This window comes from Labrus mixtus, chromosome 22 (genome assembly GCF_963584025.1).
Source record: "Labrus mixtus chromosome 22, fLabMix1.1, whole genome shotgun sequence".
NCBI classification, from domain to species: Eukaryota; Metazoa; Chordata; class Actinopteri; order Labriformes; family Labridae; genus Labrus; species Labrus mixtus.
This window is the reverse complement of record NC_083633.1, coordinates 7,053,011-7,077,740: the sequence shown is the minus strand read 5'-3', so window position 1 is coordinate 7,077,740 and position 24,730 is coordinate 7,053,011. Positions and strand designations below refer to the sequence as shown.

At 43.4% G+C, this 24,730-nt stretch overlaps 59 non-coding genes across 59 annotated transcripts; 35 read left to right on the top strand and 24 right to left on the bottom strand.

Moving 5' to 3' along the window:
- Window positions 1–437: 437 nt before the first annotated feature.
- trnaq-uug (transfer RNA glutamine (anticodon UUG)) lies at window positions 438–509 on the bottom strand. The gene has a single exon. It is a non-coding gene; the product is annotated as a tRNA-Gln (tRNA).
- A 291-nt stretch (window positions 510–800) lies between these two features.
- Window positions 801–883, top strand: trnal-cag (transfer RNA leucine (anticodon CAG)). Its single transcript has one exon. It is a non-coding gene; the product is annotated as a tRNA-Leu (tRNA).
- Window positions 884–1,460: 577 nt separating this feature from the next.
- trnaq-uug (transfer RNA glutamine (anticodon UUG)) lies at window positions 1,461–1,532 on the bottom strand. The gene has a single exon. It is a non-coding gene; the product is annotated as a tRNA-Gln (tRNA).
- A 291-nt stretch (window positions 1,533–1,823) lies between these two features.
- trnal-cag (transfer RNA leucine (anticodon CAG)) lies at window positions 1,824–1,906 on the top strand. Its single transcript has one exon. It is a non-coding gene; the product is annotated as a tRNA-Leu (tRNA).
- A 601-nt stretch (window positions 1,907–2,507) lies between these two features.
- Window positions 2,508–2,579, bottom strand: trnaq-uug (transfer RNA glutamine (anticodon UUG)). The gene has a single exon. It is a non-coding gene; the product is annotated as a tRNA-Gln (tRNA).
- Window positions 2,580–2,870: 291 nt separating this feature from the next.
- On the top strand, window positions 2,871–2,953 carry trnal-cag (transfer RNA leucine (anticodon CAG)). The gene has a single exon. It is a non-coding gene; the product is annotated as a tRNA-Leu (tRNA).
- Window positions 2,954–3,566: 613 nt separating this feature from the next.
- Window positions 3,567–3,638, bottom strand: trnaq-uug (transfer RNA glutamine (anticodon UUG)). The gene has a single exon. It is a non-coding gene; the product is annotated as a tRNA-Gln (tRNA).
- A 291-nt stretch (window positions 3,639–3,929) lies between these two features.
- On the top strand, window positions 3,930–4,012 carry trnal-cag (transfer RNA leucine (anticodon CAG)). The gene has a single exon. It is a non-coding gene; the product is annotated as a tRNA-Leu (tRNA).
- Window positions 4,013–4,610: 598 nt separating this feature from the next.
- Window positions 4,611–4,682, bottom strand: trnaq-uug (transfer RNA glutamine (anticodon UUG)). Its single transcript has one exon. It is a non-coding gene; the product is annotated as a tRNA-Gln (tRNA).
- A 291-nt stretch (window positions 4,683–4,973) lies between these two features.
- On the top strand, window positions 4,974–5,056 carry trnal-cag (transfer RNA leucine (anticodon CAG)). The gene has a single exon. It is a non-coding gene; the product is annotated as a tRNA-Leu (tRNA).
- A 613-nt stretch (window positions 5,057–5,669) lies between these two features.
- Window positions 5,670–5,742, bottom strand: trnaq-uug (transfer RNA glutamine (anticodon UUG)). The gene has a single exon. It is a non-coding gene; the product is annotated as a tRNA-Gln (tRNA).
- A 291-nt stretch (window positions 5,743–6,033) lies between these two features.
- trnal-aag (transfer RNA leucine (anticodon AAG)) lies at window positions 6,034–6,116 on the top strand. The gene has a single exon. It is a non-coding gene; the product is annotated as a tRNA-Leu (tRNA).
- A 613-nt stretch (window positions 6,117–6,729) lies between these two features.
- trnaq-uug (transfer RNA glutamine (anticodon UUG)) lies at window positions 6,730–6,801 on the bottom strand. The gene has a single exon. It is a non-coding gene; the product is annotated as a tRNA-Gln (tRNA).
- Window positions 6,802–7,092: 291 nt separating this feature from the next.
- Window positions 7,093–7,175, top strand: trnal-cag (transfer RNA leucine (anticodon CAG)). The gene has a single exon. It is a non-coding gene; the product is annotated as a tRNA-Leu (tRNA).
- Window positions 7,176–7,788: 613 nt separating this feature from the next.
- On the bottom strand, window positions 7,789–7,861 carry trnaq-uug (transfer RNA glutamine (anticodon UUG)). Its single transcript has one exon. It is a non-coding gene; the product is annotated as a tRNA-Gln (tRNA).
- Window positions 7,862–8,152: 291 nt separating this feature from the next.
- Window positions 8,153–8,235, top strand: trnal-cag (transfer RNA leucine (anticodon CAG)). The gene has a single exon. It is a non-coding gene; the product is annotated as a tRNA-Leu (tRNA).
- Window positions 8,236–8,848: 613 nt separating this feature from the next.
- Window positions 8,849–8,920, bottom strand: trnaq-uug (transfer RNA glutamine (anticodon UUG)). Its single transcript has one exon. It is a non-coding gene; the product is annotated as a tRNA-Gln (tRNA).
- Window positions 8,921–9,211: 291 nt separating this feature from the next.
- trnal-cag (transfer RNA leucine (anticodon CAG)) lies at window positions 9,212–9,294 on the top strand. Its single transcript has one exon. It is a non-coding gene; the product is annotated as a tRNA-Leu (tRNA).
- A 116-nt stretch (window positions 9,295–9,410) lies between these two features.
- trnaq-cug (transfer RNA glutamine (anticodon CUG)) lies at window positions 9,411–9,482 on the top strand. The gene has a single exon. It is a non-coding gene; the product is annotated as a tRNA-Gln (tRNA).
- A 400-nt stretch (window positions 9,483–9,882) lies between these two features.
- On the bottom strand, window positions 9,883–9,955 carry trnaq-uug (transfer RNA glutamine (anticodon UUG)). Its single transcript has one exon. It is a non-coding gene; the product is annotated as a tRNA-Gln (tRNA).
- A 291-nt stretch (window positions 9,956–10,246) lies between these two features.
- trnal-cag (transfer RNA leucine (anticodon CAG)) lies at window positions 10,247–10,329 on the top strand. The gene has a single exon. It is a non-coding gene; the product is annotated as a tRNA-Leu (tRNA).
- A 116-nt stretch (window positions 10,330–10,445) lies between these two features.
- Window positions 10,446–10,517, top strand: trnaq-cug (transfer RNA glutamine (anticodon CUG)). Its single transcript has one exon. It is a non-coding gene; the product is annotated as a tRNA-Gln (tRNA).
- Window positions 10,518–10,930: 413 nt separating this feature from the next.
- Window positions 10,931–11,002, bottom strand: trnaq-uug (transfer RNA glutamine (anticodon UUG)). The gene has a single exon. It is a non-coding gene; the product is annotated as a tRNA-Gln (tRNA).
- Window positions 11,003–11,293: 291 nt separating this feature from the next.
- Window positions 11,294–11,376, top strand: trnal-cag (transfer RNA leucine (anticodon CAG)). The gene has a single exon. It is a non-coding gene; the product is annotated as a tRNA-Leu (tRNA).
- Window positions 11,377–11,492: 116 nt separating this feature from the next.
- On the top strand, window positions 11,493–11,564 carry trnaq-cug (transfer RNA glutamine (anticodon CUG)). The gene has a single exon. It is a non-coding gene; the product is annotated as a tRNA-Gln (tRNA).
- A 400-nt stretch (window positions 11,565–11,964) lies between these two features.
- Window positions 11,965–12,036, bottom strand: trnaq-uug (transfer RNA glutamine (anticodon UUG)). The gene has a single exon. It is a non-coding gene; the product is annotated as a tRNA-Gln (tRNA).
- Window positions 12,037–12,327: 291 nt separating this feature from the next.
- trnal-cag (transfer RNA leucine (anticodon CAG)) lies at window positions 12,328–12,410 on the top strand. Its single transcript has one exon. It is a non-coding gene; the product is annotated as a tRNA-Leu (tRNA).
- Window positions 12,411–12,526: 116 nt separating this feature from the next.
- Window positions 12,527–12,598, top strand: trnaq-cug (transfer RNA glutamine (anticodon CUG)). Its single transcript has one exon. It is a non-coding gene; the product is annotated as a tRNA-Gln (tRNA).
- Window positions 12,599–12,998: 400 nt separating this feature from the next.
- Window positions 12,999–13,071, bottom strand: trnaq-uug (transfer RNA glutamine (anticodon UUG)). The gene has a single exon. It is a non-coding gene; the product is annotated as a tRNA-Gln (tRNA).
- Window positions 13,072–13,361: 290 nt separating this feature from the next.
- On the top strand, window positions 13,362–13,444 carry trnal-cag (transfer RNA leucine (anticodon CAG)). The gene has a single exon. It is a non-coding gene; the product is annotated as a tRNA-Leu (tRNA).
- A 116-nt stretch (window positions 13,445–13,560) lies between these two features.
- On the top strand, window positions 13,561–13,632 carry trnaq-cug (transfer RNA glutamine (anticodon CUG)). The gene has a single exon. It is a non-coding gene; the product is annotated as a tRNA-Gln (tRNA).
- Window positions 13,633–14,045: 413 nt separating this feature from the next.
- trnaq-uug (transfer RNA glutamine (anticodon UUG)) lies at window positions 14,046–14,117 on the bottom strand. Its single transcript has one exon. It is a non-coding gene; the product is annotated as a tRNA-Gln (tRNA).
- Window positions 14,118–14,408: 291 nt separating this feature from the next.
- trnal-cag (transfer RNA leucine (anticodon CAG)) lies at window positions 14,409–14,491 on the top strand. Its single transcript has one exon. It is a non-coding gene; the product is annotated as a tRNA-Leu (tRNA).
- Window positions 14,492–15,097: 606 nt separating this feature from the next.
- On the bottom strand, window positions 15,098–15,169 carry trnaq-uug (transfer RNA glutamine (anticodon UUG)). The gene has a single exon. It is a non-coding gene; the product is annotated as a tRNA-Gln (tRNA).
- A 291-nt stretch (window positions 15,170–15,460) lies between these two features.
- On the top strand, window positions 15,461–15,543 carry trnal-cag (transfer RNA leucine (anticodon CAG)). The gene has a single exon. It is a non-coding gene; the product is annotated as a tRNA-Leu (tRNA).
- Window positions 15,544–15,659: 116 nt separating this feature from the next.
- On the top strand, window positions 15,660–15,731 carry trnaq-cug (transfer RNA glutamine (anticodon CUG)). Its single transcript has one exon. It is a non-coding gene; the product is annotated as a tRNA-Gln (tRNA).
- Window positions 15,732–16,131: 400 nt separating this feature from the next.
- Window positions 16,132–16,204, bottom strand: trnaq-uug (transfer RNA glutamine (anticodon UUG)). Its single transcript has one exon. It is a non-coding gene; the product is annotated as a tRNA-Gln (tRNA).
- A 291-nt stretch (window positions 16,205–16,495) lies between these two features.
- Window positions 16,496–16,578, top strand: trnal-cag (transfer RNA leucine (anticodon CAG)). The gene has a single exon. It is a non-coding gene; the product is annotated as a tRNA-Leu (tRNA).
- A 116-nt stretch (window positions 16,579–16,694) lies between these two features.
- Window positions 16,695–16,766, top strand: trnaq-cug (transfer RNA glutamine (anticodon CUG)). Its single transcript has one exon. It is a non-coding gene; the product is annotated as a tRNA-Gln (tRNA).
- A 413-nt stretch (window positions 16,767–17,179) lies between these two features.
- trnaq-uug (transfer RNA glutamine (anticodon UUG)) lies at window positions 17,180–17,251 on the bottom strand. The gene has a single exon. It is a non-coding gene; the product is annotated as a tRNA-Gln (tRNA).
- Window positions 17,252–17,542: 291 nt separating this feature from the next.
- Window positions 17,543–17,625, top strand: trnal-cag (transfer RNA leucine (anticodon CAG)). The gene has a single exon. It is a non-coding gene; the product is annotated as a tRNA-Leu (tRNA).
- A 116-nt stretch (window positions 17,626–17,741) lies between these two features.
- trnaq-cug (transfer RNA glutamine (anticodon CUG)) lies at window positions 17,742–17,813 on the top strand. The gene has a single exon. It is a non-coding gene; the product is annotated as a tRNA-Gln (tRNA).
- Window positions 17,814–18,226: 413 nt separating this feature from the next.
- trnaq-uug (transfer RNA glutamine (anticodon UUG)) lies at window positions 18,227–18,298 on the bottom strand. The gene has a single exon. It is a non-coding gene; the product is annotated as a tRNA-Gln (tRNA).
- Window positions 18,299–18,589: 291 nt separating this feature from the next.
- trnal-cag (transfer RNA leucine (anticodon CAG)) lies at window positions 18,590–18,672 on the top strand. Its single transcript has one exon. It is a non-coding gene; the product is annotated as a tRNA-Leu (tRNA).
- Window positions 18,673–18,788: 116 nt separating this feature from the next.
- Window positions 18,789–18,860, top strand: trnaq-cug (transfer RNA glutamine (anticodon CUG)). The gene has a single exon. It is a non-coding gene; the product is annotated as a tRNA-Gln (tRNA).
- Window positions 18,861–19,260: 400 nt separating this feature from the next.
- On the bottom strand, window positions 19,261–19,332 carry trnaq-uug (transfer RNA glutamine (anticodon UUG)). Its single transcript has one exon. It is a non-coding gene; the product is annotated as a tRNA-Gln (tRNA).
- A 291-nt stretch (window positions 19,333–19,623) lies between these two features.
- trnal-cag (transfer RNA leucine (anticodon CAG)) lies at window positions 19,624–19,706 on the top strand. The gene has a single exon. It is a non-coding gene; the product is annotated as a tRNA-Leu (tRNA).
- A 606-nt stretch (window positions 19,707–20,312) lies between these two features.
- trnaq-uug (transfer RNA glutamine (anticodon UUG)) lies at window positions 20,313–20,384 on the bottom strand. The gene has a single exon. It is a non-coding gene; the product is annotated as a tRNA-Gln (tRNA).
- Window positions 20,385–20,675: 291 nt separating this feature from the next.
- trnal-cag (transfer RNA leucine (anticodon CAG)) lies at window positions 20,676–20,758 on the top strand. The gene has a single exon. It is a non-coding gene; the product is annotated as a tRNA-Leu (tRNA).
- Window positions 20,759–20,874: 116 nt separating this feature from the next.
- On the top strand, window positions 20,875–20,946 carry trnaq-cug (transfer RNA glutamine (anticodon CUG)). The gene has a single exon. It is a non-coding gene; the product is annotated as a tRNA-Gln (tRNA).
- Window positions 20,947–21,359: 413 nt separating this feature from the next.
- Window positions 21,360–21,431, bottom strand: trnaq-uug (transfer RNA glutamine (anticodon UUG)). The gene has a single exon. It is a non-coding gene; the product is annotated as a tRNA-Gln (tRNA).
- A 291-nt stretch (window positions 21,432–21,722) lies between these two features.
- trnal-cag (transfer RNA leucine (anticodon CAG)) lies at window positions 21,723–21,805 on the top strand. The gene has a single exon. It is a non-coding gene; the product is annotated as a tRNA-Leu (tRNA).
- Window positions 21,806–21,921: 116 nt separating this feature from the next.
- Window positions 21,922–21,993, top strand: trnaq-cug (transfer RNA glutamine (anticodon CUG)). Its single transcript has one exon. It is a non-coding gene; the product is annotated as a tRNA-Gln (tRNA).
- A 413-nt stretch (window positions 21,994–22,406) lies between these two features.
- trnaq-uug (transfer RNA glutamine (anticodon UUG)) lies at window positions 22,407–22,478 on the bottom strand. The gene has a single exon. It is a non-coding gene; the product is annotated as a tRNA-Gln (tRNA).
- A 291-nt stretch (window positions 22,479–22,769) lies between these two features.
- Window positions 22,770–22,852, top strand: trnal-cag (transfer RNA leucine (anticodon CAG)). Its single transcript has one exon. It is a non-coding gene; the product is annotated as a tRNA-Leu (tRNA).
- A 116-nt stretch (window positions 22,853–22,968) lies between these two features.
- trnaq-cug (transfer RNA glutamine (anticodon CUG)) lies at window positions 22,969–23,040 on the top strand. Its single transcript has one exon. It is a non-coding gene; the product is annotated as a tRNA-Gln (tRNA).
- Window positions 23,041–23,440: 400 nt separating this feature from the next.
- Window positions 23,441–23,512, bottom strand: trnaq-uug (transfer RNA glutamine (anticodon UUG)). The gene has a single exon. It is a non-coding gene; the product is annotated as a tRNA-Gln (tRNA).
- A 291-nt stretch (window positions 23,513–23,803) lies between these two features.
- On the top strand, window positions 23,804–23,886 carry trnal-cag (transfer RNA leucine (anticodon CAG)). The gene has a single exon. It is a non-coding gene; the product is annotated as a tRNA-Leu (tRNA).
- A 594-nt stretch (window positions 23,887–24,480) lies between these two features.
- Window positions 24,481–24,552, bottom strand: trnaq-uug (transfer RNA glutamine (anticodon UUG)). The gene has a single exon. It is a non-coding gene; the product is annotated as a tRNA-Gln (tRNA).
- Window positions 24,553–24,730: the final 178 nt, after the last annotated feature.

The window sequence follows — 24,730 nt, the reverse complement described above, 5'->3', positions numbered from 1 at the left end:
TCGGTGGGACCTGGTTTTGAGGCATTCCAGGTTCAAAGTCTGTTACTGTGGCCAAGATGGTCCAGGGAGACCGGGTGAGACCTTGAACAACTGAGGCATTCCACACCTTGAACAACTGAGGGGAAGTCATCCAATCCTCCTAAAAGGTCCCACATAATCTCTTCACCTTCTGTTAGCACAGGCCGTACAAGAGTTGTTACACTTATATTGCCGCATAAACAGTTTGTAGCACTCTTCATTAACAGCACATTACTCTAGTTGAAATTACTTACAGGACAGTTGTTAAGCTGCAAAAACACATTCCAAAACAAAGTCCAACACAAAGCCTTTTGAAATAATTGATTTAGGGTATGGAAAACAACAGAAACTACATGGCAATCACCACCGAAATAAGATTATTTTTAGTGAACTGCCACACTGCCCTGTACCTCATCACTAGGTTCCACCAAGACTTGAACTCAGATCACTGGATTCAAAGTCCAGAGTGCTAACAATTACACCATGGAACCAGTGGAGTCATTACGTCAAGCGTGATTTTTTTTCATAGCAGGACAAAAGTACTGGAAAGTTGCCAGTTGACGGTTGGCTAGGAGACCAAGATGTCAATCTCTCACAAGTCCTTTGATCACGTAGCTTTCACAGCCCCTCAGCATTCAGGTTTGTTGGTCCAATATTGAAACAGATATAAAGAGTCTCAATCACCATGAGCCAACCCTCAAGTGTAAACATACAGTTGTTTCTTAGAATAGATTCCTATACTAAATTTGACCTCGTAAGCTAGGACAAGCAGAGGCAATGCAGTCAGGATGGCCGAGCGGTCTAAGGCGCTGCGTTCAGGTCGCAGTCTCCTCTAGAGGCGTGGGTTCGAATCCCACTTCTGACACACTTGTACTTTTCCTTGCAACTGTATTTTCTTCATGCCCTCTTTATCCATTTATCTGCCCTTTAACAGCAACACGCAATAAATTGTTTCCCTGATATTTCAGAACACTGTACATTGGTTCCATGGTGTAATGGTTAGCACGAGTTCAAATCTCGGTGGGACCTGGTTTTGAGGCATTCCAGGTTCAAAGTCTGTTACTGTGGCCAAGATGGTCCAGGGAGACCGGGTGAGACCTTGAACAACTGAGGCATTCCACACCTTGAACAACTGAGGGGAAGTCATCCAATCCTCCTAAAAGGTCCCACATAATCTCTTCACCTTCTGTTAGCACAGGCCGTACGAGAGTTGTTACACTTATATTGCCGCATAAACAGTTCATTAACAGCACATTACTCTAGTTGAAATTACTTACAGGACAGTTGTTAAGCTGCAAAAACACATTCCAAAACAAAGTCCAACACAAAGCCTTTTGAAATAATTGATTTAGGGTATGGAAAACAACAGAAACTACATGGCAATCACCACCGAAATAAGACTATTTTTAGTGAATTGCCACACTGCCCTGTACCTCATCACTAGGTTCCACCAAGACTTGAACTCAGATCACTGGATTCAAAGTCCAGAGTGCTAACAATTACACCATGGAACCAGTGGAGTCATTACGTCAAGCGTGATTTTTTTTCATAGCAGGACAAAAGTACTGGAAAGTTGCCAGTTGACGGTTGGCTAGGAGACCAAGATGTCAATCTCTCACAAGTCCTTTGATCACGTAGCTTTCACAGCCCCTCAGCATTCAGGTTTGTTGGTCCAATATTGAAACAGATATAAAGAGTCTCAATCACCATGAGCCAACCCTCAAGTGTAAACATACAGTTGTTTCTTAGAATAGATTCCTATACTAAATTTGACCTCGTAAGCTAGGACAAGCAGAGGCAATGCAGTCAGGATGGCCGAGCGGTCTAAGGCGCTGCGTTCAGGTCGCAGTCTCCTCTGGAGGCGTGGGTTCAAATCCCACTTCTGACACACTTGTACTTTTCCTTGCAACTGTATTTTCTTCATGCCCTCTTTATCCATTTATCGGCCCTTTAACAGCAACACGCAATAAATTGTTTCCCTGATATTTCAGAACACTGTACATTGGTTCCATGGTGTAATCGTTAGCACTCTGTACTCTGAATCCAGCGATCCGAGTTCAAATCTCGGTGGGACCTGGTTTTGAGGCATTCCAGGTTCAAAGTCTGTTACTGTGGCCAAGATGGTCCAGGGAGACCGGGTGAGACCTTGAACAACTGAGGCATTCCACACCTTGAACAACTGAGGGGAAGTCATCCAATCCTCCTAAAAGGTCCCACATAATCTCTTCACCTTCTGTTAGCACAGGCCGTACGAGAGTTGTTACACTTATATTGCCGCATAAACAGTTCATTAACAGCACATTACTCTAGTTGAAATTACTTACAGGACAGTTGTTAAGCTGCAAAAACACATTCCAAAACAAAGTCCAACACAAAGCCTTTTGAAATAATTGATTTAGGGTATGGAAAACAACAGAAACTACATGGCAATCACCACCGAAATAAGACTATTTTTAGTGAATTGCCACACTGCCCTGTACCTCATCACTAGGTTCCACCAAGACTTGAACTCAGATCACTGGATTCAAAGTCCAGAGTGCTAACAATTACACCATGGAACCAGTGGAGTCATTACGTCAAGCGTGATTTTTTTTCATAGCAGGACAAAAGTACTGGAAAGTTGCCAGTTGACGGTTGGCTAGGAGACCAAGATGTCAATCTCTCACAAGTCCTTTGATCACGTAGCTTTCACAGCCCCTCAGCATTCAGGTTTGTTGGTCCAATATTGAAACAGATATAAAGAGTCTCAATCACCATGAGCCAACCCTCAAGTGTAAACATACAGTTGTTTCTTAGAATAGATTCCTATACTAAATTTGACCTCGTAAGCTAGGACAAGCAGAGGCAATGCAGTCAGGATGGCCGAGCGGTCTAAGGCGCTGCGTTCAGGTCGCAGTCTCCTCTGGAGGCGTGGGTTCAAATCCCACTTCTGACACACTTGTACTTTTCCTTGCAACTGTATTTTCTTCATGCCCTCTTTATCCATTTATCGGCCCTTTAACAGCAACACGCAATAAATTGTTTCCCTGATATTTCAGAACACTGTACATTGGTTCCATGGTGTAATCGTTAGCACTCTGTACTCTGAATCCAGCGATCCGAGTTCAAATCTCGGTGGGACCTGGTTTTGAGGCATTCCAGGTTCAAAGTCTGTTACTGTGGCCAAGATGGTCCAGGGAGACCGGGTGAGACCTTGAACAACTGAGGCATTCCACACCTTGAACAACTGAGGGGAAGTCATCCAATCCTCCTAAAAGGTCCCACATAATCTCTTCACCTTCTGTTAGCACAGGCCGTACAAGAGTTGTTACACTTATATTGCCGCATAAACAGTTTGTAGCACTCTTCATTAACAGCACATTACTCTAGTTGAAATTACTTACAGGACAGTTGTTAAGCTGCAAAAACACATTCCAAAACAAAGTCCAACACAAAGCCTTTTGAAATAATTGATTTAGGGTATGGAAAACAACAGAAACTACATGGCAATCACCACCGAAATAAGATTATTTTTAGTGAACTGCCACACTGCCCTGTACCTCATCACTAGGTTCCACCAAGACTTGAACTCAGATCACTGGATTCAAAGTCCAGAGTGCTAACAATTACACCATGGAACCAGTGGAGTCATTACGTCAAGCGTGATTTTTTTTCATAGCAGGACAAAAGTACTGGAAAGTTGCCAGTTGACGGTTGGCTAGGAGACCAAGATGTCAATCTCTCACAAGTCCTTTGATCACGTAGCTTTCACAGCCCCTCAGCATTCAGGTTTGTTGGTCCAATATTGAAACAGATATAAAGAGTCTCAATCACCATGAGCCAACCCTCAAGTGTAAACATACAGTTGTTTCTTAGAATAGATTCCTATACTAAATTTGACCTCGTAAGCTAGGACAAGCAGAGGTAATGCAGTCAGGATGGCCGAGCGGTCTAAGGCGCTGCGTTCAGGTCGCAGTCTCCTCTGGAGGCGTGGGTTCGAATCCCACTTCCGACACACTTGTACTTTTCCTTGCAACTGTATTTTCTTCATGCCCTCTTTATCCAGTTATCGGCCCTTTAACAGCAACACGCAAGAAATTGTTTCCCTGATATTTCAGAATGCTGCACATTGGTTCCATGGTGTAATGGTTAGCACTCTGAATCCAGCGATCCGAGTTCAAATCTCGGTGGGACCTGGTTTTGAGGCATTCCAGGTTCAAAGTCTGTTACTGTGGCCAAGATGGTCCAGGGAGACCGGGTGAGACCTTGAACAACTGAGGCATTCCACACCTTGAACAACTGAGGGGAAGTCATCCAATCCTCCTAAAAGGTCCCACATAATCTCTTCACCTTCTGTTAGCACAGGCCGTACGAGAGTTGTTACACTTATATTGCCGCATAAACAGTTTGTAGCACTCTTCATTAACAGCACATTACTCTAGTTGAAATTACTTACAGGACAGTTGTTAAGCTGCAAGAACACATTCCAAAACAAAGTCCAACTCAAAGTCTTTTGAAATAATTGATTTAGGGTATGGAAAACAACAGAAACTACATGGCAATCACCACCAAAATAAGATTATTTTCAGTGAACTGCCACACATCTCATCACTAGGTTCCACCGAGACTTGAACTCGGATCACTGGATTCAAAGTCCAGAGTGCTAACCATTACACCATGGAACCAGTGGAGTCATTACGTCAAGCGTGATTTTTTTTCATAGCAGGACAAAAGTACTGGAAAGTTGCCAGTTGACGGTTGGCTAGGAGACCAAGATGTCAATCTCTCACAAGTCCTTTGATCACGTAGCTTTCACAGCCCCTCAGCATTCAGGTTTGTTGGTCCAATATTGAAACAGATATAAAGAGTCTCAATCACCATGAGCCAACCCTCAAGTGTAAACATACAGTTGTTTCTTAGAATAGATTCCTATACTAAATTTGACCTCGTAAGCTAGGACAAGCAGAGGCAATGCAGTCAGGATGGCCGAGCGGTCTAAGGCGCTGCGTTCAGGTCGCAGTCTCCTCTGGAGGCGTGGGTTCGAATCCCACTTCTGACACACTTGTACTTTTCCTTGCAACTGTATTTTCTTCATGCCCTCTTTATCCATTTATCGGCCCTTTAACAGCAACACGCAATAAATTGTTTCCCTGATATTTCAGAACACTGTACATTGGTTCCATGGTGTAATCGTTAGCACTCTGTACTCTGAATCCAGCGATCCAAGTTCAAATCTCGGTGGGACCTGGTTTTGAGGCATTCCAGGTTCAAAGTCTGTTACTGTGGCCAAGATGGTCCAGGGAGACCGGGTGAGACCTTGAACAACTGAGGCATTCCACACCTTGAACAACTGAGGGGAAGTCATCCAATCCTCCTAAAAGGTCCCACATAATCTCTTCACCTTCTGTTAGCACAGGCCGTACGAGAGTTGTTACACTTATATTGCCGCATAAACAGTTTGTAGCACTCTTCATTAACAGCACATTACTCTAGTTGAAATTACTTACAGGACAGTTGTTAAGCTGCAAGAACACATTCCAAAACAAAGTCCAACTCAAAGTCTTTTGAAATAATTGATTTAGGGTATGGAAAACAACAGAAACTACATGGCAATCACCACCAAAATAAGATTATTTTCAGTGAACTGCCAAACTGCCTTGTATCTCATCACTAGGTTCCACCGAGACTTGAACTCTGATCACTGGATTCAAAGTCCAGGGTGCTAACCATTTACACCATGGAACCAGTGGAGTCATTACGTCAAGCGTGATTTTTTTTCATAGCAGGACAAAAGTACTGGAAAGTTGCCAGTTGACGGTTGGCTAGGAGACCAAGATGTCAATCTCTCACAAGTCCTTTGATCACGTAGCTTTCACAGCCCCTCAGCATTCAGGTTTGTTGGTCCAATATTGAAACAGATATAAAGAGTCTCAATCACCATGAGCCAACCCTCAAGTGTAAACATACAGTTGTTTCTTAGAATAGATTCCTATACTAAATTTGACCTCGTAAGCTAGGACAAGCAGAGGCAATGCAGTCAGGATGGCCGAGCGGTCTAAGGCGCTGCGTTAAGGTCGCAGTCTCCTCTGGAGGCGTGGGTTCAAATCCCACTTCTGACACACTTGTACTTTTCCTTGCAACTGTATTTTCTTCATGCCCTCTTTATCCATTTATCGGCCCTTTAACAGCAACACGCAATAAATTGTTTCCCTGATATTTCAGAACACTGTACATTGGTTCCATGGTGTAATCGTTAGCACTCTGTACTCTGAATCCAGCGATCCGAGTTCAAATCTCGGTGGGACCTGGTTTTGAGGCATTCCAGGTTCAAAGTCTGTTACTGTGGCCAAGATGGTCCGGGGAGACCGGGTGAGACCTTGAACAACTGAGGCATTCCACACCTTGAACAACTGAGGGGAAGTCATCCAATCCTCCTAAAAGGTCCCACATAATCTCTTCACCTTCTGTTAGCACAGGCCGTACAAGAGTTGTTACACTTATATTGCCGCATAAACAGTTTGTAGCACTCTTCATTAACAGCACATTACTCTAGTTGAAATTACTTACAGGACAGTTGTTAAGCTGCAAAAACACATTCTAAAACAAAGTCCAACACAAAGCCTTTTGAAATAATTGATTTAGGGTATGGAAAACAACAGAAACTACATGGCAATCACCACCGAAATAAGATTATTTTTAGTGAACTGCCACACTGCCCTGTACCTCATCACTAGGTTCCACCAAGACTTGAACTCAGATCACTGGATTCAAAGTCCAGAGTGCTAACAATTACACCATGGAACCAGTGGAGTCATTACGTCAAGCGTGATTTTTTTTCATAGCAGGACAAAAGTACTGGAAAGTTGCCAGTTGACGGTTGGCTAGGAGACCAAGATGTCAATCTCTCACAAGTCCTTTGATCACGTAGCTTTCACAGCCCCTCAGCATTCAGGTTTGTTGGTCCAATATTGAAACAGATATAAAGAGTCTCAATCACCATGAGCCAACCCTCAAGTGTAAACATACAGTTGTTTCTTAGAATAGATTCCTATACTAAATTTGACCTCGTAAGCTAGGACAAGCAGAGGCAATGCAGTCAGGATGGCCGAGCGGTCTAAGGCGCTGCGTTCAGGTCGCAGTCTCCTCTGGAGGCGTGGGTTCGAATCCCACTTCTGACACACTTGTACTTTTCCTTGCAACTGTATTTTCTTCATGCCCTCTTTATCCATTTATCGGCCCTTTAACAGCAACACGCAATAAATTGTTTCCCTGATATTTCAGAACACTGTACATTGGTTCCATGGTGTAATCGTTAGCACTCTGTACTCTGAATCCAGCGATCCGAGTTCAAATCTCGGTGGGACCTGGTTTTGAGGCATTCCAGGTTCAAAGTCTGTTACTGTGGCCAAGATGGTCCAGGGAGACCGGGTGAGACCTTGAACAACTGAGGCATTCCACACCTTGAACAACTGAGGGGAAGTCATCCAATCCTCCTAAAAGGTCCCACATAATCTCTTCACCTTCTGTTAGCACAGGCCGTACGAGAGTTGTTACACTTATATTGCCGCATAAACAGTTTGTAGCACTCTTCATTAACAGCACATTACTCTAGTTGAAATTACTTACAGGACAGTTGTTAAGCTGCAAGAACACATTCCAAAACAAAGTCCAACTCAAAGTCTTTTGAAATAATTGATTTAGGGTATGGAAAACAACAGAAACTACATGGCAATCACCACCAAAATAAGATTATTTTCAGTGAACTGCCAAACTGCCTTGTATCTCATCACTAGGTTCCACCGAGACTTGAACTCTGATCACTGGATTCAAAGTCCAGGGTGCTAACCATTTACACCATGGAACCAGTGGAGTCATTACGTCAAGCGTGATTTTTTTTCATAGCAGGACAAAAGTACTGGAAAGTTGCCAGTTGACGGTTGGCTAGGAGACCAAGATGTCAATCTCTCACAAGTCCTTTGATCACGTAGCTTTCACAGCCCCTCAGCATTCAGGTTTGTTGGTCCAATATTGAAACAGATATAAAGAGTCTCAATCACCATGAGCCAACCCTCAAGTGTAAACATACAGTTGTTTCTTAGAATAGATTCCTATACTAAATTTTACCTCGTAAGCTAGGACAAGCAGAGGCAATGCAGTCAGGATGGCCGAGCGGTCTAAGGCGCTGCGTTCAGGTCGCAGTCTCCTCTGGAGGCGTGGGTTCGAATCCCACTTCTGACACACTTGTACTTTTCCTTGCAACTGTATTTTCTTCATGCCCTCTTTATCCATTTATCGGCCCTTTAACAGCAACACGCAATAAATTGTTTCCCTGATATTTCAGAACACTGTACATTGGTTCCATGGTGTAATCGTTAGCACTTTGTACTCTGAATCCAGCGATCCGAGTTCAAATCTCGGTGGGACCTGGTTTTGAGGCATTCCAGGTTCAAAGTCTGTTACTGTGGCCAAGATGGTCCAGGGAGACCGGGTGAGACCTTGAACAACTGAGGCATTCCACACCTTGAACAACTGAGGGGAAGTCATCCAATCCTCCTAAAAGGTCCCACATAATCTCTTCACCTTCTGTTAGCACAGGCCGTACGAGAGTTGTTACACTTATATTGCCGCATAAACAGTTTGTAGCACTCTTCATTAACAGCACATTACTCTAGTTGAAATTACTTACAGGACAGTTGTTAAGCTGCAAGAACACATTCCAAAACAAAGTCCAACTCAAAGTCTTTTGAAATAATTGATTTAGGGTATGGAAAACAACAGAAACTACATGGCAATCACCACCGAAATAAGATTATTTTCAGTGAACTGCCACACTGCCTTGTATCTCATCACTAGGTTCCACCAAGACTTGAACTCTGATCACTGGATTCAAAGTCCAGGGTGCTAACCATTACACCATGGAACCAGTGGAGTCATTACGTCAAGCGTGATTTTTTTTCATAGCAGGACAAAAGTACTGGAAAGTTGCCAGTTGACGGTTGGCTAGGAGACCAAGATGTCAATCTCTCACAAGTCCTTTGATCACGTAGCTTTCACAGCCCCTCAGCATTCAGGTTTGTTGGTCCAATATTGAAACAGATATAAAGAGTCTCAATCACCATGAGCCAACCCTCAAGTGTAAACATACAGTTGTTTCTTAGAATAGATTCCTATACTAAATTTGACCTCGTAAGCTAGGACAAGCAGAGGTAATGCAGTCAGGATGGCCGAGAGGTCTAAGGCGCTGCGTTCAGGTCGCAGTCTCCTCTGGAGACGTGGGTTTGAATCCCACTTCTGACACACTTCTACTTTTCCTTGCAACTGTATTTTCTTCATGCCCTCTTTGTCCATTTATCGGCCCTTTAACAGCAACACGCAATAAATTGTTTCCCTGATATTTCAGAACTCTGTACATTGGTTCCATGGTGTAATGGTTAGCACTCTGGACTCTGAATCCAGTGATCCGAGTTCAAATCTCGGTGGGACCTGGTTTTGAGGCATTCCAAGTTCAAAGTCTGTTACTGTGGCCAAGATGGTCCAGGGAGACCGGGTGAGACCTTGAACAACTGAGGGGAAGTCATCCAATCCTCCTAAAAGGTCCCACATAATCTCTTCGCCTTCTGTTAGCACAGGCCGTACGAGAGTTGTTACACTTATATTGCTGCATTAACAGTTTGTAGCACTCTTCATTAACAGCACATTACTCTAGTTGAAATTACTTACAGGACAGTTGTTAAGCTGCAAGAACACATTCCAAAACAAAGTCCAACTCAAAGTCTTTTGAAATAATTGATTTAGGGTATGGAAAACAACAGAAACTACATGGCAATCACCACCGAAATAAGATTATTTTCAGTGAACTGCCACACTGCCTTGTATCTCATCACTAGGTTCCACCGAGACTTGAACTCTGATCACTGGATTCAAAGTCCAGGGTGCTAACCATTTACACCATGGAACCAGTGGAGTCATTACGTCAAGCGTGATTTTTTTTCATAGCAGGACAAAAGTACTGGAAAGTTGCCAGTTGACGGTTGGCTAGGAGACCAAGATGTCAATCTCTCACAAGTCCTTTGATCACGTAGCTTTCACAGCCCCTCAGCATTCAGGTTTGTTGGTCCAATATTGAAACAGATATAAAGAGTCTCAATCACCATGAGCCAACCCTCAAGTGTAAACATACAGTTGTTTCTTAGAATAGATTCCTATACTAAATTTGACCTCATAAGCTAGGACAAGCAGAGGTAAAGCAGTCAGGATGGCCGAGCGGTCTAAGGCGCTGCGTTCAGGTCGCAGTCTCCTCTGGAGGCGTGGGTTCGAATCCCACTTCTGACACACTTGTACTTTTCCTTGCAACTGTATTTTCTTCATGCCCTCTTTATCCAGTTATCTGCCCTTTAACAGCAACACGCAATAAATTGTTTCCCTGATATTTCAGAACACTGTACATTGGTTCCATGGTGTAATGGTTAGCACTCTGGACTCTGAATCCAGCGATCCGAGTTCAAATCTCGGTGGGACCTGGTTTTGAGGCATTCCAGGTTCAAAGTCTGTTACTGTGGCCAAGATGGTCCAGGGAGACCGGGTGAGACCTTGAACAACTGAGGCATTCCACACCTTGAACAACTGAGGGGAAGTCATCCAATCCTCCTAAAAGGTCCCACATAATCTCTTCACCTTCTGTTAGCACAGGCCGTACAAGAGTTGTTACACTTATATTGCCGCATAAACAGTTCATTAACAGCACATTACTCTAGTTGAAATTACTTACAGGACAGTTGTTAAGCTGCAAAAACACATTCCAAAACAAAGTCCAACACAAAGCCTTTTGAAATAATTGATTTAGGGTATGGAAAACAACAGAAACTACATGGCAATCACCACCGAAATAAGACTATTTTTAGTGAATTGCCACACTGCCCTGTACCTCATCACTAGGTTCCACCAAGACTTGAACTCAGATCACTGGATTCAAAGTCCAGAGTGCTAACAATTACACCATGGAACCAGTGGAGTCATTACGTCAAGCGTGATTTTTTTTCATAGCAGGACAAAAGTACTGGAAAGTTGCCAGTTGACGGTTGGCTAGGAGACCAAGATGTCAATCTCTCACAAGTCCTTTGATCACGTAGCTTTCACAGCCCCTCAGCATTCAGGTTTGTTGGTCCAATATTGAAACAGATATAAAGAGTCTCAATCACCATGAGCCAACCCTCAAGTGTAAACATACAGTTGTTTCTTAGAATAGATTCCTATACTAAATTTGACCTCGTAAGCTAGGACAAGCAGAGGTAATGCAGTCAGGATGGCCGAGAGGTCTAAGGCGCTGCGTTCAGGTCGCAGTCTCCTCTGGAGACGTGGGTTTGAATCCCACTTCTGACACACTTCTACTTTTCCTTGCAACTGTATTTTCTTCATGCCCTCTTTGTCCATTTATCGGCCCTTTAACAGCAACACGCAATAAATTGTTTCCCTGATATTTCAGAACTCTGTACATTGGTTCCATGGTGTAATGGTTAGCACTCTGGACTCTGAATCCAGTGATCTGAGTTCAAATCTCGGTGGGACCTGGTTTTGAGGCATTCCAAGTTCAAAGTCTGTTACTGTGGCCAAGATGGTCCAGGGAGACCGGGTGAGACCTTGAACAACTGAGGGGAAGTCATCCAATCCTCCTAAAAGGTCCCACATAATCTCTTCACCTTCTGTTAGCACAGGCCGTACGAGAGTTGTTACACTTATATTGCCGCATAAACAGTTTGTAGCACTCTTCATTAACAGCACATTACTCTAGTTGAAATTACTTACAGGACAGTTGTTAAGCTGCAAGAACACATTCCAAAACAAAGTCCAACTCAAAGTCTTTTGAAATAATTGATTTAGGGTATGGAAAACAACAGAAACTACATGGCAATCACCACCGAAATAAGATTATTTTCAGTGAACTGCCACACTGCCTTGTATCTCATCACTAGGTTCCACCAAGACTTGAACTCTGATCACTGGATTCAAAGTCCAGGGTGCTAACCATTACACCATGGAACCAGTGGAGTCATTATGTCAAGCGTGATTTTTTTTCATAGCAGGACAAAAGTACTGGAAAGTTGCCAGTTGACGGTTGGCTAGGAGACCAAGATGTCAATCTCTCACAAGTCCTTTGATCACGTAGCTTTCACAGCCCCTCAGCATTCAGGTTTGTTGGTCCAATATTGAAACAGATATAAAGAGTCTCAATCACCATGAGCCAACCCTCAAGTGTAAACATACAGTTGTTTCTTAGAATAGATTCCTATACTAAATTTGACCTCGTAAGCTAGGACAAGCAGAGGTAATGCAGTCAGGATGGCCGAGAGGTCTAAGGCGCTGCGTTCAGGTCGCAGTCTCCTCTGGAGACGTGGGTTTGAATCCCACTTCTGACACACTTCTACTTTTCCTTGCAACTGTATTTTCTTCATGCCCTCTTTGTCCATTTATCGGCCCTTTAACAGCAACACGCAATAAATTGTTTCCCTGATATTTCAGAATGCTGTACATTGGTTCCATGGTGTAATGGTTAGCACTCTGGACTCTGAATCCAGTGATCCGAGTTCAAATCTCGGTGGGACCTGGTTTTGAGGCATTCCAAGTTCAAAGTCTGTTACTGTGGCCAAGATGGTCCAGGGAGACCGGGTGAGACCTTGAACAACTGAGGGGAAGTCATCCAATCCTCCTAAAAGGTCCCACATAATCTCTTCGCCTTCTGTTAGCACAGGCCGTACGAGAGTTGTTACACTTATATTGCCGCATTAACAGTTTGTAGCACTCTTCATTAACAGCACATTACTCTAGTTGAAATTACTTACAGGACAGTTGTTAAGCTGCAAGAACACATTCCAAAACAAAGTCCAACTCAAAGTCTTTTGAAATAATTGATTTAGGGTATGGAAAACAACAGAAACTACATGGCAATCACCACCGAAATAAGATTATTTTCAGTGAACTGCCACACTGCCTTGTATCTCATCACTAGGTTCCACCGAGACTTGAACTCTGATCACTGGATTCAAAGTCCAGGGTGCTAACCATTTACACCATGGAACCAGTGGAGTCATTACGTCAAGCGTGATTTTTTTTCATAGCAGGACAAAAGTACTGGAAAGTTGCCAGTGACGGTTGGCTAGGAGACCAAGATGTCAATCTCTCACAAGTCCTTTGATCACGTAGCTTTCACAGCCCCTCAGCATTCAGGTTTGTTGGTCCAATATTGAAACAGATATAAAGAGTCTCAATCACCATGAGCCAACCCTCAAGTGTAAACATACAGTTGTTTCTTAGAATAGATTCCTATACTAAATTTGACCTCATAAGCTAGGACAAGCAGAGGTAAAGCAGTCAGGATGGCCGAGCGGTCTAAGGCGCTGCGTTCAGGTCGCAGTCTCCTCTGGAGGCGTGGGTTTGAATCCCACTTCTGACACACTTGTACTTTTCCTTGCAACTGTATTTTCTTCATGCCCTCTTTATCCAGTTATCTGCCCTTTAACAGCAACACGCAATAAATTGTTTCCCTGATATTTCAGAACACTGTACATTGGTTCCATGGTGTAATGGTTAGCACTCTGGACTCTGAATCCAGCGATCCGAGTTCAAATCTCGGTGGGACCTGGTTTTGAGGCATTCCAGGTTCAAAGTCTGTTACTGTGGCCAAGATGGTCCAGGGAGACCGGGTGAGACCTTGAACAACTGAGGCATTCCACACCTTGAACAACTGAGGGGAAGTCATCCAATCCTCCTAAAAGGTCCCACATAATCTCTTCACCTTCTGTTAGCACAGGCCGTACAAGAGTTGTTACACTTATATTGCCGCATAAACAGTTCATTAACAGCACATTACTCTAGTTGAAATTACTTACAGGACAGTTGTTAAGCTGCAAAAACACATTCCAAAACAAAGTCCAACACAAAGCCTTTTGAAATAATTGATTTAGGGTATGGAAAACAACAGAAACTACATGGCAATCACCACCGAAATAAGACTATTTTTAGTGAATTGCCACACTGCCCTGTACCTCATCACTAGGTTCCACCAAGACTTGAACTCAGATCACTGGATTCAAAGTCCAGAGTGCTAACAATTACACCATGGAACCAGTGGAGTCATTACGTCAAGCGTGATTTTTTTTCATAGCAGGACAAAAGTACTGGAAAGTTGCCAGTTGACGGTTGGCTAGGAGACCAAGATGTCAATCTCTCACAAGTCCTTTGATCACGTAGCTTTCACAGCCCCTCAGCATTCAGGTTTGTTGGTCCAATATTGAAACAGATATAAAGAGTCTCAATCACCATGAGCCAACCCTCAAGTGTAAACATACAGTTGTTTCTTAGAATAGATTCCTATACTAAATTTGACCTCATAAGCTAGGACAAGCAGAGGTAAAGCAGTCAGGATGGCCGAGCGGTCTAAGGCGCTGCGTTCAGGTCGCAGTCTCCTCTGGAGGCGTGGGTTCGAATCCCACTTCTGACACACTTGTACTTTTCCTTGCAACTGTATTTTCTTCATGCCCTCTTTATCCAGTTATCGGCCCTTTAACAGCAACACGCAAGAAATTGTTTCCCTGCTATTTCAGAATGCTGTACATTGGTTCCATGGTGTAATGGTTAGCACTCTGAATCCAGCGATCCGAGTTCAAATCTCGGTGGGACCTGGTTTTGAGGCATTCCAGGTTCAAAGTCTGTTACTGTGGCCAAGATGGTCCAGGGAGACCGGGTGAGACCTTGAACAACTGAGGCATTCCACACCTTGAACAACTGAGGGGAAGTCATCCAATCCTCCTAAAAGGTCCCACATAATCTCTTCACCTTCTGTTAGCACAGGCCGTACGAGAGTTGTTACACTTATATTGCCGCATAAACAGTTTGTAGCACTCTTCATTAACAGCACATTACTCTAGTTGAAATTACTTACAGGACAGTTGTTAAGCTGCAAGAACACATTCCAAAACAAAGTCCAACTCAAAGTCTTTTGAAATAATTGATTTAGGGTATGGAAAACAACAGAAACTACATGGCAATCACCACCGAAATAAGATTATTTTCAGTGAACTGCCACACTGCCTTGTATCTCATCACTAGGTTCCACCAAGACTTGAACTCTGATCACTGGATTCAAAGTCCAGGGTGCTAACCATTACACCATGGAACCAGTGGAGTCATTACGTCAAGCGTGATTTTTTTTCATAGCAGGACAAAAGTACTGGAAAGTTGCCAGTTGACGGTTGGCTAGGAGACCAAGATGTCAATCTCTCACAAGTCCTTTGATCACGTAGCTTTCACAGCCCCTCAGCATTCAGGTTTGTTGGTCCAATATTGAAACAGATATAAAGAGTCTCAATCACCATGAGCCAACCCTCAAGTGTAAACATACAGTTGTTTCTTAGAATAGATTCCTATACTAAATTTGACCTCGTAAGCTAGGACAAGCAGAGGTAATGCAGTCAGGATGGCCGAGAGGTCTAAGGCGCTGCGTTCAGGTCGCAGTCTCCTCTGGAGACGTGGGTTTGAATCCCACTTCTGACACACTTCTACTTTTCCTTGCAACTGTATTTTCTTCATGCCCTCTTTGTCCATTTATCGGCCCTTTAACAGCAACACGCAATAAATTGTTTCCCTGATATTTCAGAACTCTGTACATTGGTTCCATGGTGTAATGGTTAGCACTCTGGACTCTGAATCCAGTGATCCGAGTTCAAATCTCGGTGGGACCTGGTTTTGAGGCATTCCAAGTTCAAAGTCTGTTACTGTGGCCAAGATGGTCCAGGGAGACCGGGTGAGACCTTGAACAACTGAGGGGAAGTCATCCAATCCTCCTAAAAGGTCCCACATAATCTCTTCGCCTTCTGTTAGCACAGGCCGTACGAGAGTTGTTACACTTATATTGCCGCATTAACAGTTTGTAGCACTCTTCATTAACAGCACATTACTCTAGTTGAAATTACTTACAGGACAGTTGTTAAGCTGCAAGAACACATTCCAAAACAAAGTCCAACTCAAAGTCTTTTGAAATAATTGATTTAGGGTATGGAAAACAACAGAAACTACATGGCAATCACCACCGAAATAAGATTATTTTCAGTGAACTGCCACACTGCCTTGTATCTCATCACTAGGTTCCACCGAGACTTGAACTCTGATCACTGGATTCAAAGTCCAGGGTGCTAACCATTTACACCATGGAACCAGTGGAGTCATTACGTCAAGCGTGATTTTTTTTCATAGCAGGACAAAAGTACTGGAAAGTTGCCAGTTGACGGTTGGCTAGGAGACCAAGATGTCAATCTCTCACAAGTCCTTTGATCACGTAGCTTTCACAGCCCCTCAGCATTCAGGTTTGTTGGTCCAATATTGAAACAGATATAAAGAGTCTCAATCACCATGAGCCAACCCTCAAGTGTAAACATACAGTTGTTTCTTAGAATAGATTCCTATACTAAATTTGACCTCGTAAGCTAGGACAAGCAGAGGTAATGCAGTCAGGATGGCCGAGCGGTCTAAGGAACTGCGTTCAGGTCGCAGTCTCCTCTGGAGGCGTGGATTCGAATCCCACTTCTGACACACTTGTACTTTTCCTTGCAACTGTATTTTCTTCATGCCCTCTTTATCCAGTTATCGACCCTTTAACAGCAACACGCAAGAAATTGTTTCCCTGATATTTCAGAATGCTGTACATTGGTTCCATGGTGTAATGGTTAGCACTCTGGACTCTGAATCCAGCGATCCGAGTTCAAATCTCGGTGGGACCTGATTTTGAGGCATTCCAGGTTCAAAGTCTGTTACTGTGGCCAAGATGGTCCAGGGAGACCGGGTGAGACCTTGAACAACTGAGGCATTCCACACCTTGAACAACTGAGGGGAAGTCATCCAATCCTCCTAAAAGGTCCCACATAATCTCTTCACCTTCTGTTAGCACAGGCCGTACAAGAGTTGTTACACTTATATTGCCGCATAAACAGTTCATTAACAGCACATTACTCTAGTTGAAATTACTTACAGGACAGTTGTTAAGCTGCAAAAACACATTCCAAAACAAAGTCCAACACAAAGCCTTTTGAAATAATTGATTTAGGGTATGGAAAACAACAGAAACTACATGGCAATCACCACCGAAATAAGATTATTTTTAGTGAACTGCCACACTGCCCTGTACCTCATCACTAGGTTCCACCAAGACTTGAACTCAGATCACTGGATTCAAAGTCCAGAGTGCTAACAATTACACCATGGAACCAGTGGAGTCATTACGTCAAGCGTGATTTTTTTTCATAGCAGGACAAAAGTACTGGAAAGTTGCCAGTTGACGGTTGGCTAGGAGACCAAGATGTCAATCTCTCACAAGTCCTTTGATCACGTAGCTTTCACAGCCCCTCAGCATTCAGGTTTGTTGGTCCAATATTGAAACAGATATAAAGAGTCTCAATCACCATGAGCCAACCCTCAAGTGTAAACATACAGTTGTTTCTTAGAATAGATTCCTATACTAAATTTGACCTCATAAGCTAGGACAAGCAGAGGTAAAGCAGTCAGGATGGCCGAGCGGTCTAAGGCGCTGCGTTCAGGTCGCAGTCTCCTCTGGAGGCGTGGGTTCGAATCCCACTTCTGACACATTTGTACTTTTCCTTGCAACTGTATTTTCTTCATGCCCTCTTTATCCAGTTATCTGCCCTTTAACAGCAACACGCAATAAATTGTTTCCCTGATATTTCAGAACACTGTACATTGGTTCCATGGTGTAATGGTTAGCACTCTGGACTCTGAATCCAGCGATCCGAGTTCAAATCTCGGTGGGACCTGGTTTTGAGGCATTCCAGGTTCAAAGTCTGTTACTGTGGCCAAGATGGTCCAGGGAGACCGGGTGAGACCTTGAACAACTGAGGCATTCCACACCTTGAACAACTGAGGGGAAGTCATCCAATCCTCCTAAAAGGTCCCAAATAATCTCTTCACCTTCTGTTAGCACAGGCCGTACAAGAGTTGTTACACTTATATTGCCGCATAAACAGTTCATTAACAGCACATTACTCTAGTTGAAATTACTTACAGGACAGTTGTTAAGCTGCAAAAACACATTCCAAAACAAAGTCCAACACAAAGCCTTTTGAAATAATTGATTTAGGGTATGGAAAACAACAGAAACTACATGGCAATCACCACCAAAATAAGACTATTTTTAGTGAATTGCCACACTGCCCTGTACCTCATCACTAGGTTCCACCAAGACTTGAACTCAGATCACTGGATTCAAAGTCCAGAGTGCTAACAATTACACCATGGAACCAGTGGAGTCATTACGTCAAGCGTGATTTTTTTTCATAGCAGGACAAAAGTACTGGAAAGTTGCCAGTTGACGGTTGGCTAGGAGACCAAGATGTCAATCTCTCACAAGTCCTTTGATCACGTAGCTTTCACAGCCCCTCAGCATTCAGGTTTGTTGGTCCAATATTGAAACAGATATAAAGAGTCTCAATCACCATGAGCCAACCCTCAAGTGTAAACATACAGTTGTTTCTTAGAATAGATTCCTATACTAAATTTGACCTCGTAAGCTAGGACAAGCAGCAGCAATGCAGTCAGGATGGCCGAGCGGTCTAAGGCGCTGCGTTCAGGTCGCAGTCTCCTCTGGAGGCGTGGGTTCGAATCCCACTTCTGACACACTTGTACTTTTCCTTGCAACTGTATTTTCTTCATGCCCTCTTTATCCATTTATCGGCCCTTTAACAGCAACACGCAAGAAATTGTTTCCCTGATATTTCAGAACACTGTACATTGGTTCCATGGTGTAATGGTTAGCACTCTGGACTCTGAATCCAGTGATCCGAGTTCAAATCTCGGTGGGACCTGGTTTTGAGGCATTCCAGGTCCAAAGTCTGTTACTGTGGCCAAGATGGTCCAGGGAGACCGGGTGAGACCTTGAACAACTGAGGGGAAGTCATCCAATCCTCCTAAAAGGTCCCACATAATCTCTTCACCTTCTGTTAGCACAGGCCGTACAAGAGTTGTTACACTTATATTGCCGCATAAACAGTTTGTAGCACTCTTCATTAACAGCACATTACTCTAGTTGAAATTACTTACAGGACAGTTGTTAAGCTGCAAAAACACATTCCAAAACAAAGTCCAACACAAAGCCTTTTGAAATAATTGATTTAGGGTATGGAAAACAACAGAAACTACATGGCAATCACCACCGAAATAAGATTATTTTTAGTGAACTGCCACACTGCCCTGTACCTCATCACTAGGTTCCACCAAGACTTGAACTCAGATCACTGGATTCAAAGTCCAGAGTGCTAACAATTACACCATGGAACCAGTGGAGTCATTACGTCAAGCGTGATTTTTTTTCATAGCAGGACAAAAGTACTGGAAAGTTGCCAGTTGACGGTTGGCTAGGAGACCAAGATGTCAATCTCTCACAAGTCCTTTGATCACGTAGCTTTCACAGCCCCTCAGCATTCAGGTTTGTTGGTCCAATATTGAAACAGATATAAAGAGTCTCAATCACCATGAGCCAACCCTCAAGTGTAAACATACAGTTGTTTCTTAGAATAGATTCCTATACTAAATTTGACCTCGTAAGCTAGGACAAGCAGAGGTAATGCAGTCAGGATGGCCGAGCGGTCTAAGGCGCTGCGTTCAGGTCGCAGTCTCCTCTGGAGGCGTGGGTTCGAATCCCACTTCTGACACACTTGTACTTTTCCTTGCAACTGTATTTTCTTCATGCCCTCTTTATCCAGTTATCGGCCCTTTAACAGCAACACGCAAGAAATTGTTTCCCTGCTATTTCAGAATGCTGTACATTGGTTCCATGGTGTAATGGTTAGCACTCTGAATCCAGCGATCCGAGTTCAAATCTCGGTGGGACCTGGTTTTGAGGCATTCCAGGTTCAAAGTCTGTTACTGTGGCCAAGATGGTCCAGGGAGACCGGGTGAGACCTTGAACAACTGAGGCATTCCACACCTTGAACAACTGAGGGGAAGTCATCCAATCCTCCTAAAAGGTCCCACATAATCTCTTCACCTTCTGTTAGCACAGGCCGTACGAGAGTTGTTACACTTATATTGCCGCATAAACAGTTTGTAGCACTCTTCATTAACAGCACATTACTCTAGTTGAAATTACTTACAGGACAGTTGTTAAGCTGCAAGAACACATTCCAAAACAAAGTCCAACTCAAAGTCTTTTGAAATAATTGATTTAGGGTATGGAAAACAACAGAAACTACATGGCAATCACCACCGAAATAAGATTATTTTCAGTGAATTGCCACACTGCCTTGTATCTCATCACTAGGTTCCACCAAGACTTGAACTCTGATCACTGGATTCAAAGTCCAGGGTGCTAACCATTACACCATGGAACCAGTGGAGTCATTAAGTCAAGCGTGATTTTTTTTCATAGCAGGACAAAAGTACTGGAAAGTTGCCAGTTGACGGTTGGCTAGGAGACCAAGATGTCAATCTCTCACAAGTCCTTTGATCACGTAGCTTTCACAGCCCCTCAGCATTCAGGTTTGTTGGTCCAATATTGAAACAGATATAAAGAGTCTCAATCACCATGAGCCAACCCTCAAGTGTAAACATACAGTTGTTTCTTAGAATAGATTCCTATACTAAATTTGACCTCGTAAGCTAGGACAAGCAGAGGTAATGCAGTCAGGATGGCCGAGAGGTCTAAGGCGCTGCGTTCAGGTCGCAGTCTCCTCTGGAGACGTGGGTTTGAATCCCACTTCTGACACACTTCTACTTTTCCTTGCAACTGTATTTTCTTCATGCCCTCTTTGTCCATTTATCGGCCCTTTAACAGCAACACGCAATAAATTGTTTCCCTGATATTTCAGAACACTGTACATTGGTTCCATGGTGTAATGGTTAGCACTCTGGACTCTGAATCCAGCGATCCGAGTTCAAATCTCGGTGGGACCTGGTTTTGAGGCATTCCAGGTTCAAAGTCTGTTACTGTGGCCAAGATGGTCCAGGGAGACCGGGTGAGACCTTGAACAACTGAGGCATTCCACACCTTAAACAACTGAGGGGAAGTCATCCAATCCTCCTGAAAGGTCCCAAATAATCTCTTCACCTTCTGTTAGCACAGGCCGTACAAGAGTTGTTACACTTATATTGCCGCATAAACAGTTCATTAACAGCACATTACTCTAGTTGAAATTACTTACAGGACAGTTGTTAAGCTGCAAAAACACATTCCAAAACAAAGTCCAACACAAAGCCTTTTGAAATAATTGATTTAGGGTATGGAAAACAACAGAAACTACATGGCAATCACCACCAAAATAAGACTATTTTTAGTGAATTGCCACACTGCCCTGTACCTCATCACTAGGTTCCACCAAGACTTGAACTCAGATCACTGGATTCAAAGTCCAGAGTGCTAACAATTACACCATGGAACCAGTGGAGTCATTACGTCAAGCGTGATTTTTTTTCATAGCAGGACAAAAGTACTGGAAAGTTGCCAGTTGACGGTTGGCTAGGAGACCAAGATGTCAATCTCTCACAAGTCCTTTGATCACGTAGCTTTCACAGCCCCTCAGCATTCAGGTTTGTTGGTCCAATATTGAAACAGATATAAAGAGTCTCAATCACCATGAGCCAACCCTCAAGTGTAAACATACAGTTGTTTCTTAGAATAGATTCCTATACTAAATTTGACCTCATAAGCTAGGACAAGCAGAGGTAAAGCAGTCAGGATGGCCGAGCGGTCTAAGGCGCTGCGTTCAGGTCGCAGTCTCCTCTGGAGGCGTGGGTTCGAATCCCACTTCTGACACATTTGTACTTTTCCTTGCAACTGTATTTTCTTCATGCCCTCTTTATCCAGTTATCTGCCCTTTAACAGCAACACGCAATAAATTGTTTCCCTGATATTTCAGAACACTGTACATTGGTTCCATGGTGTAATGGTTAGCACTCTGGACTCTGAATCCAGCGATCCGAGTTCAAATCTCGGTGGGACCTGGTTTTGAGGCATTCCAGGTTCAAAGTCTGTTACTGTGGCCAAGATGGTCCAGGGAGACCGGGTGAGACCTTGAACAACTGAGGCATTCCACACCTTGAACAACTGAGGGGAAGTCATCCAATCCTCCTAAAAGGTCCCAAATAATCTCTTCACCTTCTGTTAGCACAGGCCGTACAAGAGTTGTTACACTTATATTGCCGCATAAACAGTTCATTAACAGCACATTACTCTAGTTGAAATTACTTACAGGACAGTTGTTAAGCTGCAAAAACACATTCCAAAACAAAGTCCAACACAAAGCCTTTTGAAATAATTGATTTAGGGTATGGAAAACAACAGAAACTACATGGCAATCACCACCAAAATAAGACTATTTTTAGTGAATTGCCACACTGCCCTGTACCTCATCACTAGGTTCCACCAAGACTTGAACTCGGATCACTGGATTCAAAGTCCAGAGTGCTAACAATTACACCATGGAACCAGTGGAGTCATTACGTCAATCGTGATTTTTTTTCATAGCAGGACAAAAGTACTGGAAAGTTGCCAGTTGACGGTTGGCTAGGAGACCAAGATGTCAATCTCTCACAAGTCCTTTGATCACGTAGCTTTCACAGCCCCTCAGCATTCAGGTTTGTTGGTCCAATATTGAAACAGATATAAAGAGTCTCAATCACCATGAGCCAACCCTCAAGTGTAAACATACAGTTGTTTCTTAGAATAGATTCCTATACTAAATTTGACCTCGTAAGCTAGGACAAGCAGAGGTAATGCAGTCAGGATGGCCGAGCGGTCTAAGGCGCTGCGTTCAGGTCGCAGTCTCCTCTGGAGGCGTGGGTTCGAATCCCACTTCTGACACACTTGTACTTTTCCTTGCAACTGTATTTTCTTCATGCCCTCTTTATCCATTTATCGGCCCTTTAACAGCAACACGCAAGAAATTGTTTCCCTGATATTTCAGAACACTGTACATTGGTTCCATGGTGTAATGGTTAGCACTCTGGACTCTGAATCCAGCGATCCGAGTTCAAATCTCGGTGGGACCTGGTTTTGAGGCATTCCAGGTCCAAAGTCTGTTACTGTGGCCAAGATGGTCCAGGGAGACCGGGTGAGACCTTGAACAACTGAGGGGAAGTCATCCAATCCTCCTAAAAGGTCCCACATAATCTCTTCACCTTCTGTTAGCACAGGCCGTACAAGAGTTGTTACACTTATATTGCCGCATAAACAGTTTGTAGCACTCTTCATTAACAGCACATTACTCTAGTTGAAATTACTTACAGGACAGTTGTTAAGCTGCAAAAACACATTCCAAAACAAAGTCCAACACAAAGCCTTTTGAAATAATTGATTTAGGGTATGGAAAACAACAGAAACTACATGGCAATCACCACCGAAATAAGATTATTTTTAGTGAACTGCCACACTGCCCTGTACCTCATCACTAGGTTCCACCAAGACTTGAACTCAGATCACTGGATTCAAAGTCCAGAGTGCTAACAATTACACCATGGAACCAGTGGAGTCATTACGTCAAGCGTGATTTTTTTTCATAGCAGGACAAAAGTACTGGAAAGTTGCCAGTTGACGGTTGGCTAGGAGACCAAGATGTCAATCTCTCACAAGTCCTTTGATCACGTAGCTTTCACAGCCCCTCAGCATTCAGGTTTGTTGGTCCAATATTGAAACAGATATAAAGAGTCTCAATCACCATGAGCCAACCCTCAAGTGTAAACATACAGTTGTTTCTTAGAATAGATTCCTATACTAAATTTGACCTCGTAAGCTAGGACAAGCAGAGGTAATGCAGTCAGGATGGCCGAGCGGTCTAAGGCGCTGCGTTCAGGTCGCAGTCTCCTCTGGAGGCGTGGGTTCGAATCCCACTTCTGACACACTTGTACTTTTCCTTGCAACTGTATTTTCTTCATGCCCTCTTTATCCAGTTATCGGCCCTTTAACAGCAACACGCAAGAAATTGTTTCCCTGCTATTTCAGAATGCTGTACATTGGTTCCATGGTGTAATGGTTAGCACTCTGAATCCAGCGATCCGAGTTCAAATCTCGGTGGGACCTGGTTTTGAGGCATTCCAGGTTCAAAGTCTGTTACTGTGGCCAAGATGGTCCAGGGAGACCGGGTGAGACCTTGAACAACTGAGGCATTCCACACCTTAAACAACTGAGGGGAAGTCATCCAATCCTCCTGAAAGGTCCCAAATAATCTCTTCACCTTCTGTTAGCACAGGCCGTACAAGAGTTGTTACACTTATATTGCCGCATAAACAGTTCATTAACAGCACATTACTCTAGTTGAAATTACTTACAGGACAGTTGTTAAGCTGCAAAAACACATTCCAAAACAAAGTCCAACACAAAGCCTTTTGAAATAATTGATTTAGGGTATGGAAAACAACAGAAACTACATGGCAATCACCACCAAAATAAGACTATTTTTAGTGAATTGCCACACTGCCCTGTACCTCATCACTAGGTTCCACCAAGACTTGAACTCAGATCACTGGATTCAAAGTCCAGAGTGCTAACAATTACACCATGGAACCAGTGGAGTCATTACGTCAAGCGTGATTTTTTTTCATAGCAGGACAAAAGTACTGGAAAGTTGCCAGTTGACGGTTGGCTAGGAGACCAAGATGTCAATCTCTCACAAGTCCTTTGATCACGTAGCTTTCACAGCCCCTCAGCATTCAGGTTTGTTGGTCCAATATTGAAACAGATATA